This window comes from Eleginops maclovinus, chromosome 1 (assembly GCF_036324505.1).
Source record: "Eleginops maclovinus isolate JMC-PN-2008 ecotype Puerto Natales chromosome 1, JC_Emac_rtc_rv5, whole genome shotgun sequence".
Classification (NCBI taxonomy): Eukaryota; Metazoa; Chordata; class Actinopteri; order Perciformes; family Eleginopidae; genus Eleginops; species Eleginops maclovinus.
The window spans coordinates 7,255,362-7,270,064 of record NC_086349.1 but is presented as its reverse complement, the minus strand read 5'-3'; the positions used below and the strand labels follow the sequence as shown (position 1 = coordinate 7,270,064).

General features: G+C 37.6%; 1 long non-coding RNA gene across 1 annotated transcript; it reads left to right on the top strand.

Moving 5' to 3' along the window:
• The first annotated feature begins 1,599 nt into the window (after positions 1 to 1,599).
• LOC134869235 (uncharacterized) lies at positions 1,600 to 10,695 on the top strand. The gene is made up of 3 exons (XR_010166393.1): positions 1,600 to 1,671; positions 7,270 to 7,365; positions 9,845 to 10,695. It is a non-coding gene; the product is annotated as an uncharacterized LOC134869235 (long non-coding RNA).
• Positions 10,696 to 14,703: the final 4,008 nt, after the last annotated feature.

Sequence of the window (14,703 nt, the reverse complement as noted above, 5' to 3'; positions counted from 1 at the left end):
TTTTGGTAATGGCATGTGTGCTGACATGTTTCACCATGAGTGCACTGACAGGAATGCAAAAAAAAAAAAAATGCTATAGCCTCATCGTTGTACATTGACTACTCTTTGAAAAATCACACAGATGACCTCTGACTTGATTGTATTTCAAATGTATCTATAAAGTTAACTTTCCATTTCTTTAAATTAGCACTTGTAAAGCCTTTATTTGCCAGAGATGACTTTCTTTGTTTACAGCTGCAGAGGTAGGAATGACTGTGTGACCGTGGCATCAATTGTGTTTGAGAATAGGACACCATGTAAACATTGTATTTATGCATAGTGTTCTGTAAAATGCCATTGATGTCCAACAAGGACATGCAGGTGACCTTCCTTTGTCTCTATTTACACACACATGGAGACATGTGGGTCCATAATGCCACTGGGGTGGGAATTAACAGTTGCATAAATGTTATTGGTGAACATATATCATAATTTAGGTTTGTTACACATAGGCTGCATCTCAGACAAAAGGCTTTGCAAAATGACAAGTGCGATCTGTATTTCCTGCTTAAGAACTGCACATGTCATTGTGGTAACCAAATGTAAAAGCATGAAAGCATACTCGAGGGAGGCATCATCAAATTAAGGACAGCACATTTTATGCACAGAAAATAATTCACCTTATCATGCTTACAGGGTTTCTCAGTTTAATGTATGTAATTTAGAAATTGGTTTGTAAGAGAATGATACTTTTGAATAAACCGAATTGAGCGCACACGGCTTATCATTAATCATGAGACAATTACTGAATGGGATTGATCTTAATTCCCTTCAGGGTTCTACCAAAAGAAAATCCAGTCGACATTTATCAGTCAGGGGAAGGATGTGTCGATATTATTAATTTAATTAACCTAACTTGACTAACTAGCTTGATATTCAAGTTCATCAGACAGCAAAAGTCACACACATGTTAATGTGCGTGCATGTGATCACATTAAGCGAGCTGTTTTTCTTTGCATAATATGTTACTATTTTGAATTATGTTAATATAATTTAAGGCAATATTTACAGTATGGTATTGTTGCCTTTATAATGCAAACATTGTAAAATCATGGGATTATACATAAAATATTTTGCCTATTTGATTTAATATGGACTAATGCATTGCATAGTCACTTTTAATTCATAATTAGCTAAACATGTTTGCAAAATTAGTAATGAATTGAAAATCCTCATCACTAAGACAATGAACCCTTATGTCATTTTCCTAAATGAGTTATTGATTTGAATAATATAGTTGCTAAATTGTCAAAAAGGTAATTAAAAGGGGACAATAATGTCAAACAATAAACCCTATTTTTATTACATGATTATTGACTTCACTGCTAAAAGACACACATCAGAAGTCATGCTGTTGCACATATAAAACCAAAATAAGGAAAACATTTATAATTGTCAAAATGAGAGCAAGTGTTTTGTTATGTTCGTGTTATCCCCCAACTGCCCACCAGAGGCCCTCAGTCTTCCCCTCAATTAGTCACGTGATCTATCCCCACCCAGCACACCTGTGCCTTGTTACCTTAATTAGCTCCACAGTTTGATTTCCAGCCACTTCCAACTCTTGCCTCTCGGCACTGTCTGTGCCTTGCTTCCTTGGATTATTTGCTTTTGGCTGCCTTCATCATGCTGAATGTAAGTTTCCTTTTCTCTTCCTATCTATACTGTGACAGTTTATTTTAAACCATGCAGCACAGAAGGCTTAGCTTTAAGAATAGCACTTGCAGATGTCTACTTACAAATGATCATCTTGGTAGTTACATTAGCATTTTATTTTGTGCTGTTTCAGATTACATGACATAAGTCCAGTATTCTCTTTTCTGAGGATTTGTTTTGGTATTAACTAACTCCTGGCTCCAAATGGCTGCCTCTCTCTACTCCACTTGTTTTCACTAGCTAGCTGCAAACTTAGTCTATGCTGGCAGTTTGGGGCTTGGCAGTTGGCGCAGAATTAAAAAAAAAAATGTTGCTGAAAATAGCTGACTTTGCTACCCTAAATGATGCTAGTGAGCATAATGCAGCTCAGCCAAAACAGTAAAATTAATATACCAAATAGAATGTATAGCAACATTAACAGATACTGTAAAGTTTCATTGAGCTAAGATTTACTGTAGTCAGGATTTAATACAGAGGGTTTTCCAGTGTGGGAACCCCTATAATGTTTCATAACGATCAGAGCAACTTTAAACACGCATACACACGCAAGAAAGTAATACACATACCATGCTTGAGAATTTTCTTTTGAAATTCCAATGCCCCTTAGGTCTGAATAGAAAATTAGATTTTTATGAATACGCTCAGAGAGCTTAACTTGAAATATATTTAGGATTTGTATAGTTTTTTTTAAATCTCACGCACAAAGCCTACATTATGCATCATGGTAACTGACGGCATTTCAGTGATATAACCAGCTCTACGTATGTGTTAGGGAATTGCTGACAGCTTCTGCAAGATCAACCTAACTGGAGGCGTACACAGAAAAAGGTGTTTGAAATTGAAGTAGACTGTAGACTTTGTTACTTAGTTTTTGCAGCAGATCCTTGCAGGAAATTGCACTGACTCAGTTCTCTTTCAGCAGAGGCTTGAAAAGGGTTTACAGGAAGTAAGAACACCTCACCTGTGATCAATGGTGGAGCAAGACCACTTATGTAATGTTTTGTTAGTGGTAATGGCTTGTATTTAATTTGTTTCTTTTAAGCTAGTGGAGGTAAGGTAAGGCCAAGGAAACCTTTGTAAAGTATTTCAAAGTTCTATGAAGTGTTAAAGCAAATCTCCACTGAAACCTTTAAAGATTAAAACGAAGGAAGGAAGATATTTTCAAAGACGATCTTTACCAAACGCACAATATGTTTTGTTTGGACAGTAAAATATGATTTGTAGGCCGGGATACTATTGCAGCTCTACAATCATTTTTTGAAAATGTTTATTTTAACAAATATTTTCAATTGTTTTGTGCCTCCTGCAATTTGAGTATTGCACAAGACCATGGTTAGTGATTAGTGTGCAGCCCTTTCCCCTAGTACCCTAACATTGGTCATTTAAACAAATAAAAAGATATAATGTAAAGTCCTTTGGCAGGAATTGATTCACAATGGTTTAACATTTTAATTAATGGCATAAAGCACCTGTGAGACATGTATCAAAAAGTAAACCACTGGGGTTTGCGGTACTCCTGTTGGTAGGGTTAAGGTCATGTTGTACAAGGTATATTTGACTAAATTAGGACTTGGTGATTACCTTTTTGTAAGATTGGAAGAACCGAAATTGAAGTTGACAGGTCTTCATTTCATAGTTATAGAGTGATGATGTCTGATGTCAATCATGATTATCCTGTAATTTCAAGAACGCTCCACGTAAATAAGGGATTAGTCAAGGATATTGAATTGGAAAATGGTGAACACACTGATGCTGTTTCTCATCAGCTGGACTTCTTTCTGCTCTCTGATGTTGAAAATGTTTTCAAGCAAGCTGATGGCTTTGGAGATGTTTTATAGAAACACATAATTCTGAAAAGTTTGACTTCTAGACACTTTGTACTAGATTACAATTCATTACAAATATTCTTTAGGTACCACTGCACCGACTATCACTCCAATATAACAGTACTCGTACTTCCAATTTTACTTCCATTTAAGATCCAATCTTTTTTCTTTTTTTTAAATTAATGGAAATATCGCAGGAAATTAGCTCAACAATGGGAAGAGTGGCTGACTCCATTAAGAGTCGCTCAATGTAGCTCAATAAGTCCTTCCCAGCACAATGAACAAAACATAATTCAACTCCAAGCAAACCAACATAATTAAACTGGGACCAAACCAAGAAACAATGCTACTTAAGCACAATAAAAGGGAAAACGTTTTCAGCTGATTCCTTGTTTACAAAAAGAGCTTAAATTGAAATTGTTTGAGTTCACTTCAGCACAAGTCACAATGCTGCAGATGAAGGAAAATAATCCAAACTCTGCATACACTGCATGCTGGAGCTGTAATGACTATCCTGGCCTGCCTAAAAATGGACGAGGACGCCCTTCATGACTGGTTTGACCTAAGCGGAAGAAATGGATCTCATCATGATCATCTGATTTGAAAACTGAGACATAGATCCCATAATATAAAATGTTTCTGGCCAGCTTCAGACAGCCTCAACTTTGCAGACTGTTAAACTGTTTTGGCCAGACACATTAAAGCTGCTACATAGTGCAATGTCCAGGCTTTAAACTAAGAAAAGAGAACCTAGAAACTCTGTACAGTATAGTGAGAACTGAAGGAGTCAAGCGTTGCGCCTTTATTTCTTCAAGATCAGTTTGTTTGTCCTCCCCACATGGAGGTTGCAGGACAAAGTTGGCCTTAATGCAGCCCTCTAGTGCGGGTGAAAATGTAGCTGTCAATATAGCAGCCTTTTACATTCATTAGTATTCAGTGGGAGTAGCCTGGCCGATCTTACAGGGCCTTAGGGTGAAGTCTTTCTGAAGATCTTAGACTCTGATAGAGCCGGGTTCCCCTCAACCTGCAAAGTAGTTCTTTTGAGGAATACCTGGTAGTACATGATGGCTGCTAAAGGAAGCTGTTGGTGGTATATCTACAATCCTTAAGTAATACATAAGCATGTCATCTTTACCATCAAATGCTTCACGATTTTAAATGAATAATACTTGAATTAAGAAAGCGGATAGTATAGAGTCCTCTGACTGGGGGTAATGGCTCTGTCCTTGTGGAAATGAATAGAGAGAGAACTAGAAAACAAGGACTGAGCAACATAAACATGGCAGTCTGATTGCCAGGTCAGTCACTTGGAGGAGAATACATGGTCTTGTTTATTCCTACATTTGAATGAGAAATAATTTGATCATTTATTGATGCCTTGGCTATTAACTTGGGGATAAGCCAGATGTAATTAACAACTTGGCAGAAATGTGTGTCTACAGTATGTGTGATGACCTGTGAGGATTCTGTGATTAAAAAGGTATCCTGGAGAGACGCATAATTGGAGTATCTTGAGTTCATATAGATTACCACAGGTTAGAAAAGAGCTGCAAAGCTCACAAAGCATTTTGGTCTCAGTGCTTGAATAGAGCCAGTGAAGTTTGAAGAGAAAAATCTAAGCTCTTGGGTGGAAGTGGAGCTTCCTTCATTCTTTCCTTGATAACCGAATGGGAAATTGAAGGTCAGCATAAAAAGGAATCAGTAGAATACAAAAGTACTATTGAGGTGAATGAATGGATTACAAAGAGGTTAGGTCTGGGCATATGAGATAAAGCTCATGATAAGAAACAATGGTAAATCCATGAAAAAGGCAAATTAAACGTCTTGGAACAAATTCACTTCCTACAGGTAGGAATAAATTGTAGAAGGCTGCACCCAGAAATGTTGCAGTGATCTGTGCTTTCCAGGAGACCAGAGAGGAGGTAAAAGAAAGGTGTATCAAGTAGAAAAATCTCAACTTGAGATGCACCTCAGAAATAGTTAGAAAACTGACCACCGCAGTGGTAGGCCGTAAGTTTAGTCTCTACATGCTGAGTCTGAGAAGATCATTATTGTAATATCAAGCACCCCTCTTATTTATGTCCCTGGTCTCCCAGATTACAGATGCAAACAAACCTCAGGTGCTATCCTACTACAACACATAAACAAGTAAATATTTGGAAAATGTGCAGGATGTATCTTTACAGTGTTTGCTATTGAGCTAGCTACTCTAAGGCTTTTGAACATTAACACTTACATTCCTGAGGAAAGCACAAAGAAATGTTAATGCTATGATGAGTGTAGTCATGCTGTATAATTATATGAAAGAGGAATATTTTTTCCATTTGCTGTAGCCTATTTGTGAAAATACTGATGATGGAGCTAAAGAAGATGCGTGTTTGACGGAAGCAAATAAAGATGGCTATGTGGAGGAGACCCATCTGTCCTGCATGTTCTTCAAACCTGACAGCTGTTCAGTGAGAAGCTGAGTGACCCAGTTGTCAACAATGAACGCAGCTGGCATTGTGGCTTGTCCGGAGCAATGTTTTATCTTTTTGTAAAACAATATGATTATAGTTTTTTCTTAATTTTTACAAACCTAGGAATGACATATCTGATAGATGACAAATACATAATCACAAAGCAAAACCAACATACAAAACAGCTCAGTGCTCATACATTGGAAGTTACAGGAGAATCACTTTATGTAATTTCTTATGATTTCAGGTGATTCAGGAGGTTCCTTTAACAATAAAAGCTGGTGAATCGGGCCCAGGGAAATGTAATTAAGACTGCCAGGTTTTTTAGAAGTGCTCAGATTTGGTATGTAGAACACTTGTAAAATATTCTGGGGGAACCAACTCTAATATCATTCTACGCTGGCCTTTGAGAGGAAGGGGACTCATCTTTAGTCCATTGTAGCAATATATTTTTCCTATATATTGCTAATCAATGTCCTTTCCTAACTGAAGATGTATTGTGCATGTAAACTATATTTATACACAAAGACTGTGTTACAATAAGAAAAACACTTTAACTGTGGATCATGATCCTGCAGTTAGCTGAAAGGCAGTTATTGGAGCATAATAACGAAACGCTGCTTCTTCACTTTTAGTGTTGACTCTGGGGACGGAAAGCAGAACCGTCCCAAGAGTTCTGGATAGTTCATAATGTGGCAGAAGATCTGACATTTATTTGGCCCTAAACCACTCAATGCTCAACAGCAGTATTTTGGATTACATTTTTTTTTTTACTCAAGCAGCAGCATTCTGTACGAGCTGCAGTTGTGAGACTTGCATGATGGTGTTACAGTAGTTGAGCCTACTAAAGTTAATGCATGAAGTTTTCCAAATAATGCTGAGCAATTTGTCATCTAATCCTATCATTTCTTTTTTTAAAGTGAGAGTCTTCTTATTTTGTAATTGCCTTAATGTGATTGTAAAAATTCAGGTCAGAGTCCTTGACTTCACCTAGACGTTTAGCCTTTTCCGTTGTTTTTAATACTCCTGAAGAGCAGGCTAATTTAGCTGTAGAGAGGATATATGCCGACACTATATCATTGTCACAGGGATTTCAGTTGAAGTTGACTGGTGCCTTTTTATGAATCCTACAGTGCAGGAAGTGTGTGTGTGTGTGTATGTATATGTGTATGTGTATGTGTATGTGGATGTGTATAATTATTGTATTTATTTATTTATTGTATCGTCTAAACGGGGGTAAACATGTTCTTTTTTAATTAACACCGTGCTGTTTGTTTGAAAAATATGAACAGGAAAAGTCAACATGGTGTCCCTGGTCTTTTCAAGGTCTGGACTGATTCCAGTGGTGCGTTTTCAAGCTTCTGGCTCACAACCAAAAAGCAGCACAGGTAAAAAACACTTTGCCTTTTGGTAGAAATGGATGGGATTAAAAAGCAGTCTTATGCACCGAGGATGGATATCTTTAAGTAGCTTTCAATTGTCATGCGTGACAAATAGAATATTTAGAAATATTAAAATTAGCTTTTTTCCTTCGATTTCCTCTAGACCATAGTCCTCACTTTTTGGATCAGGGAATAATTTACGACACCTAGAGAAAACAAGCTGGATGTACTCTGACCTCTGTTGCATTAGAGATATTTGGTAGATCTATGATATACTGTGCAATACAAACGTCTTGAGGTTTAGGCACAGTGACATGAATATTTATTAATACAATTCATTATTATTTTATTGTTAACTTCGACTCATATCTCACAAGTCTTTTGGGAAAGACTGTTGATGCATGCAAAGAGCCAGACCAAGCATATGCTAAGCAAATGTTCCAGACATTTTTTTCTGAAGATAACCCAAAATAAGCACAAATTGAATGAAGGTAAGATCCAACCCATTTTAAATTGGAAAATGTCAAAATATAAAACTGAATTGCATTCTGTTCAGAAAACAGCCACATCTTATTATACCAGTTTGATATAATCCAATACAAATAATACATCGTACAACTTTACGAACTAAACCCCATTGTACCAAGCAAATGATGGCAGTTCTGTGAAGCGTGCCTCAAGCCACAGTGGGTGGCTTGGGACTTCACGATGGGCAACCCCAGGAAGTCTTGTCAAGCTCTGCAACACAATTATCGCTCATCCATCTTTAAAATCTCATCCATCTTCTCCATCTCCACTGACAGAGTAGTATTCACCTTGCAATTATTGTCACAGCTGGCATTCAAAAGGAGGAATTGGATTTCATGCCTACCAAAAAAATGACGGATGTAAACAAAACAAATTGTAAATAAACCAGATAAATATATTGGGATGTTTGTGGCATTCCATGGGTGTTGGTTAGGTAAGGTTGAAACAAGACATTATTTTATTTATGGACACACACCACTTTGGTCACAATAACATGCATTTCACTGCATGAATATGATGACTGAAATAGTTAACACTAGTGAAATAATGGCTATATCTAAAGCAGTTGAAGAAAATAACTACTAAAGATTTCCGCCAAACATATTCAACTTTGTTTTTTGTGCATTTTGTCTCTTTGTAGAGGATAAAGTAAACCAATTTTGAGTGTCGGCAGTTGAGAGAATATCCCAATTTGGGACCATATAGTACCTATCTGTATAAAAGGAACAAATCTAGAGTTCAGTCAAATGATAAAAGCTTAGCACAGTCTGATACCTGACCTAACTCGTTTTGTAGTAGGACAATACGGTAAGAAACAAGTACAAATCTCCCCTGAAGTATAAATTAAATCGTTAAATGTAGGCACCTTTTGTTGGGAACATCTTGATGAGGAACCATAAATTTCCCTTGTTTATGAGGAGCCACTTGCCACTATTGCGGAGACAAGGACATGAACCCTCACTGCTGTCCCATTTGTAAACATGTCCATTCAAGTGAGTTGTAACCCAAGCTGAACGAAGACCCCGGGTGCATGAATTTAAAGAAACAAATGATTATGTTGCACCTTTGAATATAGAGTCAGTTGTATCTCTCAAGGGCATTTACCCTTATGTTTCAAAACCAATTTGATCCTTATTCAAACCTCCAAAGGTTACACCTTTGTTATAAGCACTTTGAACCAGAATGTAATATTGGTTAGTTACTACACTATGGGATTAAGACGAGCGTAAAAGGCGTTCGCCCATCAATTTACCCACCATTGAAACAACTTCCATTAAATTAAAAGTACCACCGGATAAGAACCTGAAGGCATGAATGCCCAAGACTCATCAAATGAGTTAAGAGGTGTGTGTATAAACATAAATAGCTTTGGTTAAACAGCACTTTGAATGTAATGCATCTCAAAGTAACAAGGCATAACTAAAAATAGACTGACCGTCCAAAGCTAGGATGGGTTGAAATATAGGTTTATGCAAAATCATTTGTCACTGCATGTTTCTGGGTCCCATGGGAGCATACATTTGCACACTTTTGAAAATATGTTGAGATATTGACAAGAGGCAAACCCCCACTGAACATTAGATGGTGACCTAAGCATCAGGGGAGCAGCAGTAGCCACTCAGGCAGCACTTAAGTATTCTACATTTAATTAAAGCTATCAGAAGGAGGTGCTCTTCAAACTGTAATCTGTAAGCATTAGTGCAAGACGCATAACAATAAGAAAATGAAAGATTTAAGCTAGCTTTTAAAAGGTAGGGTACCAACAGCAATGTGGCTAAGGTAACATGATACTTTCATTAGTTTCTATTCTACATCAGAAAACAATATTCAAGCTAATATTTAAGGTGGAAAATGTATATCTATTTTATGTTATTCGATATCACCACTGCAATATAATAACCGCAATGCCTATTAAAGGAAAAAACATTTTCTTTTCCATTAATTTGTCCATTTAAAGATCTGCAGGATGATGTCCCCAAAGCAAAAGAATCATGCACGCTGTGGTGTGAAATGTAATGTGAGTCTGATGTTGATTTCAAAATGAAAGGTGAAGATTGTTCGTGTCCTTGGTGATTCAATACTACAGCCAATATAAATGTGGTGTATGCATTACAGCTACAATTCTGACGGTATACAAACATAGTAGTAGTATGTGCATTCAGTTGAAATGCACGGTCAGTTGAAATGTTTAAATCAAGACTGAAAACCTACCTTTATTCGTTACATTACTGCCTTCCCTAAAATTCAGCCTGGATTATCACCTTTTAACATTGATGTTTTTAATGTGGTTGTTTGTCTTTAAATTTATATTATTGTAAATCGATTGATTGCTGTATGTTCTGTATTAGTCTACCCTCATGTTCCAAATAACCCACCTTCCCCAAAATGTATTTTTGGTGTCTGTCTATGCTGAGATCCTGAGTCATGGCTGTGGCTGATGCTGTGGTCCTGAGGCCTGGATCCAGAGTCTGGCCGTTCCTGTTGCTGTGGTCCTGATGCCCACCTTACTACTTCTTTGATGGCTGCCATAGGATTGCTGACATCCACCTGGACCCATTGTCTTCTTAGTTAGACACATTCATTCTCCAGCATTTTGGATTACCTATGTTGCAAATGTATTATCTCTTTGATTTAAGCACAACATCTATTGCACTTCTGTCCACCCTGGGAGAGGGAGCCCTCCTCTGTTGCTCTCCCCGAGGTTTCTGCCATTTTCCCCACGTAACTCTGAGGTTCTATAGGACGTTTTTCCTTGTACGATGTGAGGGTCCAAGGACAGAGGGTGTCGTATTCATATTCTGTAAAGTCCACTGAGACAAATGTAAAATGTGTGATATTGGGCTGTATAAATAAACTTTGATTCATTGATTGATTCATTTTATTGTCTGAAAAACATGGGACGCCTGCAAATTAACATCATGAATTATAGCTAAATCTAGTTTATTTACAAGTGGGCCCAGTTTATGGACACTGGGTCCATTTAGAGAAAAAAAAAAAAAACCTGAATTAGAAAAAGAAACACTTTGTTATTAACATTTAAAAACATTTCTGCACATTAACATGAAATAATCTCATTGCAAAAAGATCCATAACTGTTGTTTTTTTACCTTTTTATATTATCTGTCTTGCACAATGTACTGTATCTGAGTGCAGCAACACCACTACCAGGAGCATTTTCTTAACTTAACTTACCTTGGCTTGGTACCACACAGGGGATTTACAGTACTCGGGATATATTCAAAAGCTTCACACATTTTGCAATTGTTACTTTATTTATTCATCACTTTTGGCCAGTTGATTCACACAGACTGGACTTTGGCAACATTATTCCAGATGGATTTATTCTTATAAATAAAATATCATTATGAAACAAACAAGCTAGAAAAACCTCAACCTTTTTTCCACCACAATGTGGAAAGGAATGCCCAAGACTCCAGACTGTGGACAGCCAAGTTACCATGGATAGAAGTTCAGCGTTTGAGCATCACTCTTACATTGCAAATAAGGATGATTTCAACAAATATGCAACATGCCTCATGGAATTTGCAACATTAGATAACTTCTTCTCACTCAATTTGACACGTTTTACTAATCAAAACACCATTCTTGTTGTTGTTGCATGAGCATTCGAGAGCCCCGTAGGACGTGCAAATATATTTGCAAAATTAAATCGGCAACCAATGCATCTGTGTGAAAGGAGTCAGAGCTCTTTTTCAAGAAGTGCCTCTGACGACAAAGCTTTTCTTGTAACTTAAAAACAGATGGTCGTCTTAAACGTGTGCAACCCTACAGTATTTCATTATCATCAACACTAAAATAATTATATACAGATGTGTGATGAGACATTTGTCTGGTTGATAAATACAACAAATGTGTTTGGACCAGAAATAATCACATTTGAAGCCTCTTAGCAAGCCTTCACATCATATTTCACCCTTATTTTCACAAAATCACACCTGATCTGAGCAGTATCTTGCAAGTTTTCGATTCTAAATTCTGAAGTGTAGCTTTAAAAAAAATATGACAGCAGCGACAACCTAAGGCAGATTTTTTGGGGGCTTTTTGCCTTTAATCGGATAGAACAGTGGAGAGTGCAAGGAAAGTGGGAGAGAGAGTCGGGGTGGGATCCGGAAAGGACCACGGCTCGGGAATCGAACCTGGGTCGCCAGTGTACGGTACAGGTGCCCCAGCCAGTTGCGCCACGGCTGAGGCCAATTTGTGGATTCCTAGTGAAATGTCTTGTATGACCCCCCCCCCCCCCCATCGCAATTATACCCCATTATAAGACAGACAGTCATGTAATCTAACTATTAAAGCATTTCTGACAACGTTGAAAGTCATAATGTAAGTGCCATTAGTACATCTGGGCCAGAGTTCTTAGAAAGTCATGATAAAGACAGTGGAATGCAGTCAGGATGATGCTATGGTACTCGAGTGTAGCCATTAGGAATAGATACAAATACGTCTGCCCTAAAACAAGAGAGACCGTTGTTAAATTACAACATCTGCTAAAAAGGAAAGAGACACTTAAAATAAATGGATTTTTGTGGTACAGATGTATAGAGAAAGAGAAATGGTGAGTAATGTGACAGGGAGTAAGACTATCAGTTGGTGAAGGTTTCCCTTTTCTGGACACATTTACTAAGCTACTTAATTCCACACAAGCTATAAACCTAGCTTGCTATCTATCACCTAGGACTTACTGAGATCTAGGTCCCTGATGTCAAAGTTGACATAAATACCAGTCTCTATTCCTTTAGGGTGCGGGGGCAGCGCAAGAAAGGCCAGTTATTGACAAAACCAAATCCCTTTTCACTCGAATAACCAGTCAGCCAATGGTTCAATTAAGTAATCCTCTTTTATATCCAACACTTACCTCTCATGGGTTAGGGACCAGAGACCATAAATCAATGCAGACTCATGTTTCTGGCCAACTCCAACGCTTGCTTTTTGGATCTCTCACTGCTTCTTCATTGCATTGTTGATGGAAACATGAATTAAGATGTTGCTACATGTAAAGCTAATTGTGGTATGGGAATTGAACCCCTTGTTCTTCATTTGTAATGGCATCTATATCATAAGCTTCTATGTCAGAAACTTTGGCATCGTACAGAGGATAAAGTGTGGCCAGGGATGCTAATCTAACATTGTGGGTAACGGATTCACCTTTTTAGTTGCATGCTTTGTTGAACTATGTCAACAGGGGTAAAAGAGAATTGCAGGCCAAGACAGCTACCATTTGGAGCTAGCAAGGGTTGGGGAAAAAAAGGTTTTCAGTCGCGAGGACTGCAGGCCCACGGACGTTTACTTACCTAAATAAATAAAAAATCTCTGCATTATATAGTGCAACACTTATTGAAAACTGGATAGTAGAATAAAAAAGGGCACATTGTTGCAGCTGGCATGAATATTCCTTGAAATATATGCAAAAAAGAAAAGGCTTAGCTTTGACACTTATATAATCAAGATCGTTTCTGTATCTTTACTTTTCATGTATTTTGTGATATCATTTTACTCAAGTTTTCTCATTAAGAGTAACAATTTTTTATGAGATTCTACATTTCTCAATATGCCTTTTGCATCTTTCAGAGAAGAGTCTTAGCTTTTGTACAGCAATTTTTCATGAATGTGGATAGAGAAATCAATAGCGAATGGCTAAAGAAAAGACTTTGGCTCTTTGTTTGTAAGGAACTTGCCTCAACACCAAATATTTGCCATGCTTTAGATTGTCTGAAACTGTTAATTATATTTTTTTTAAAAAGGTTTCACTGAAGTGAAGGACGAAACGCTGAAAGAATGTACTGCAGTTGCAAAGAAAACAATCTTTTATGAGTGGAAGTGACTCAGCCTTGCTTCCAGAGCAATATGTGGTGTGTGAAAAGATCATTGCTACAGATGTTTCATAACATTTCAACCATAGGTTTTTTAATTCATTGCTATACGTCAAGATATTGAGCTCATTCACTTTCACTCCCTCGATGTTTACAAGTTTTACCTCAGTTGGCTTCAAACACACAACTATGGCACAATGTTCTCATTGGGTGATGTTGACAGCTCTGAACATCTATTCAATGTAAAAAAAAAAACAGGACACGCATACACACACTGTTGTCCCCTGACCATCCTTATACTGAAGCGACGACAGCAGGTGGATTTGGGGAGACAGATTGAGATGGATAGAGACTCAAAGAGGGACACATAATCAGAGAGAGGGGAAAGGGAAAAAAGTTTCCACAGAAATAGGTGAAAAACATACAGACAGAAAAGGTCAACATCAGGACACCGTCCTTCCATTACTTTTGTAGACAGCATCCACATTTCTTTAGATTTGCGTTTCTATGTACTTTTAATTCTCGATGTGAGGTTGTTGCTATGAGAGCTAGAATGGAATTCCTTAATGGCTTTGCAGTGCAGTCAGTAATCAGGGTTCAAGGCTTCCATGTTGAAAGTATTTTATTTAGACAAAAAGGAGACAAAATAATTTTCTTATACATGAACAGTATATTCAGCTGCCTTTTCAGGAGTACGAAGATGTTTTAAATGATGATGATGATACAGTACACATGCTTTGCTAAACTTCCTGTCTGCCACCATTGAATAAAGTAGATATGGAAACTGGAGAAAAGGCCTCCGGCTGTTGACACCACAAAAAGCTCGACAGTGCAAATTACTTCCTTGTCAATCTCAGAGGAGCCTCGATGCCTGGAGTAAGACAGCCTCTTATTCCTCCATTATTACGGAGGACGACAAAATGAGATGGGCTCTATTATGTTTATTGTTGCTCCAGCTGGTGGGTACTCGAGCTACATGTCTTAA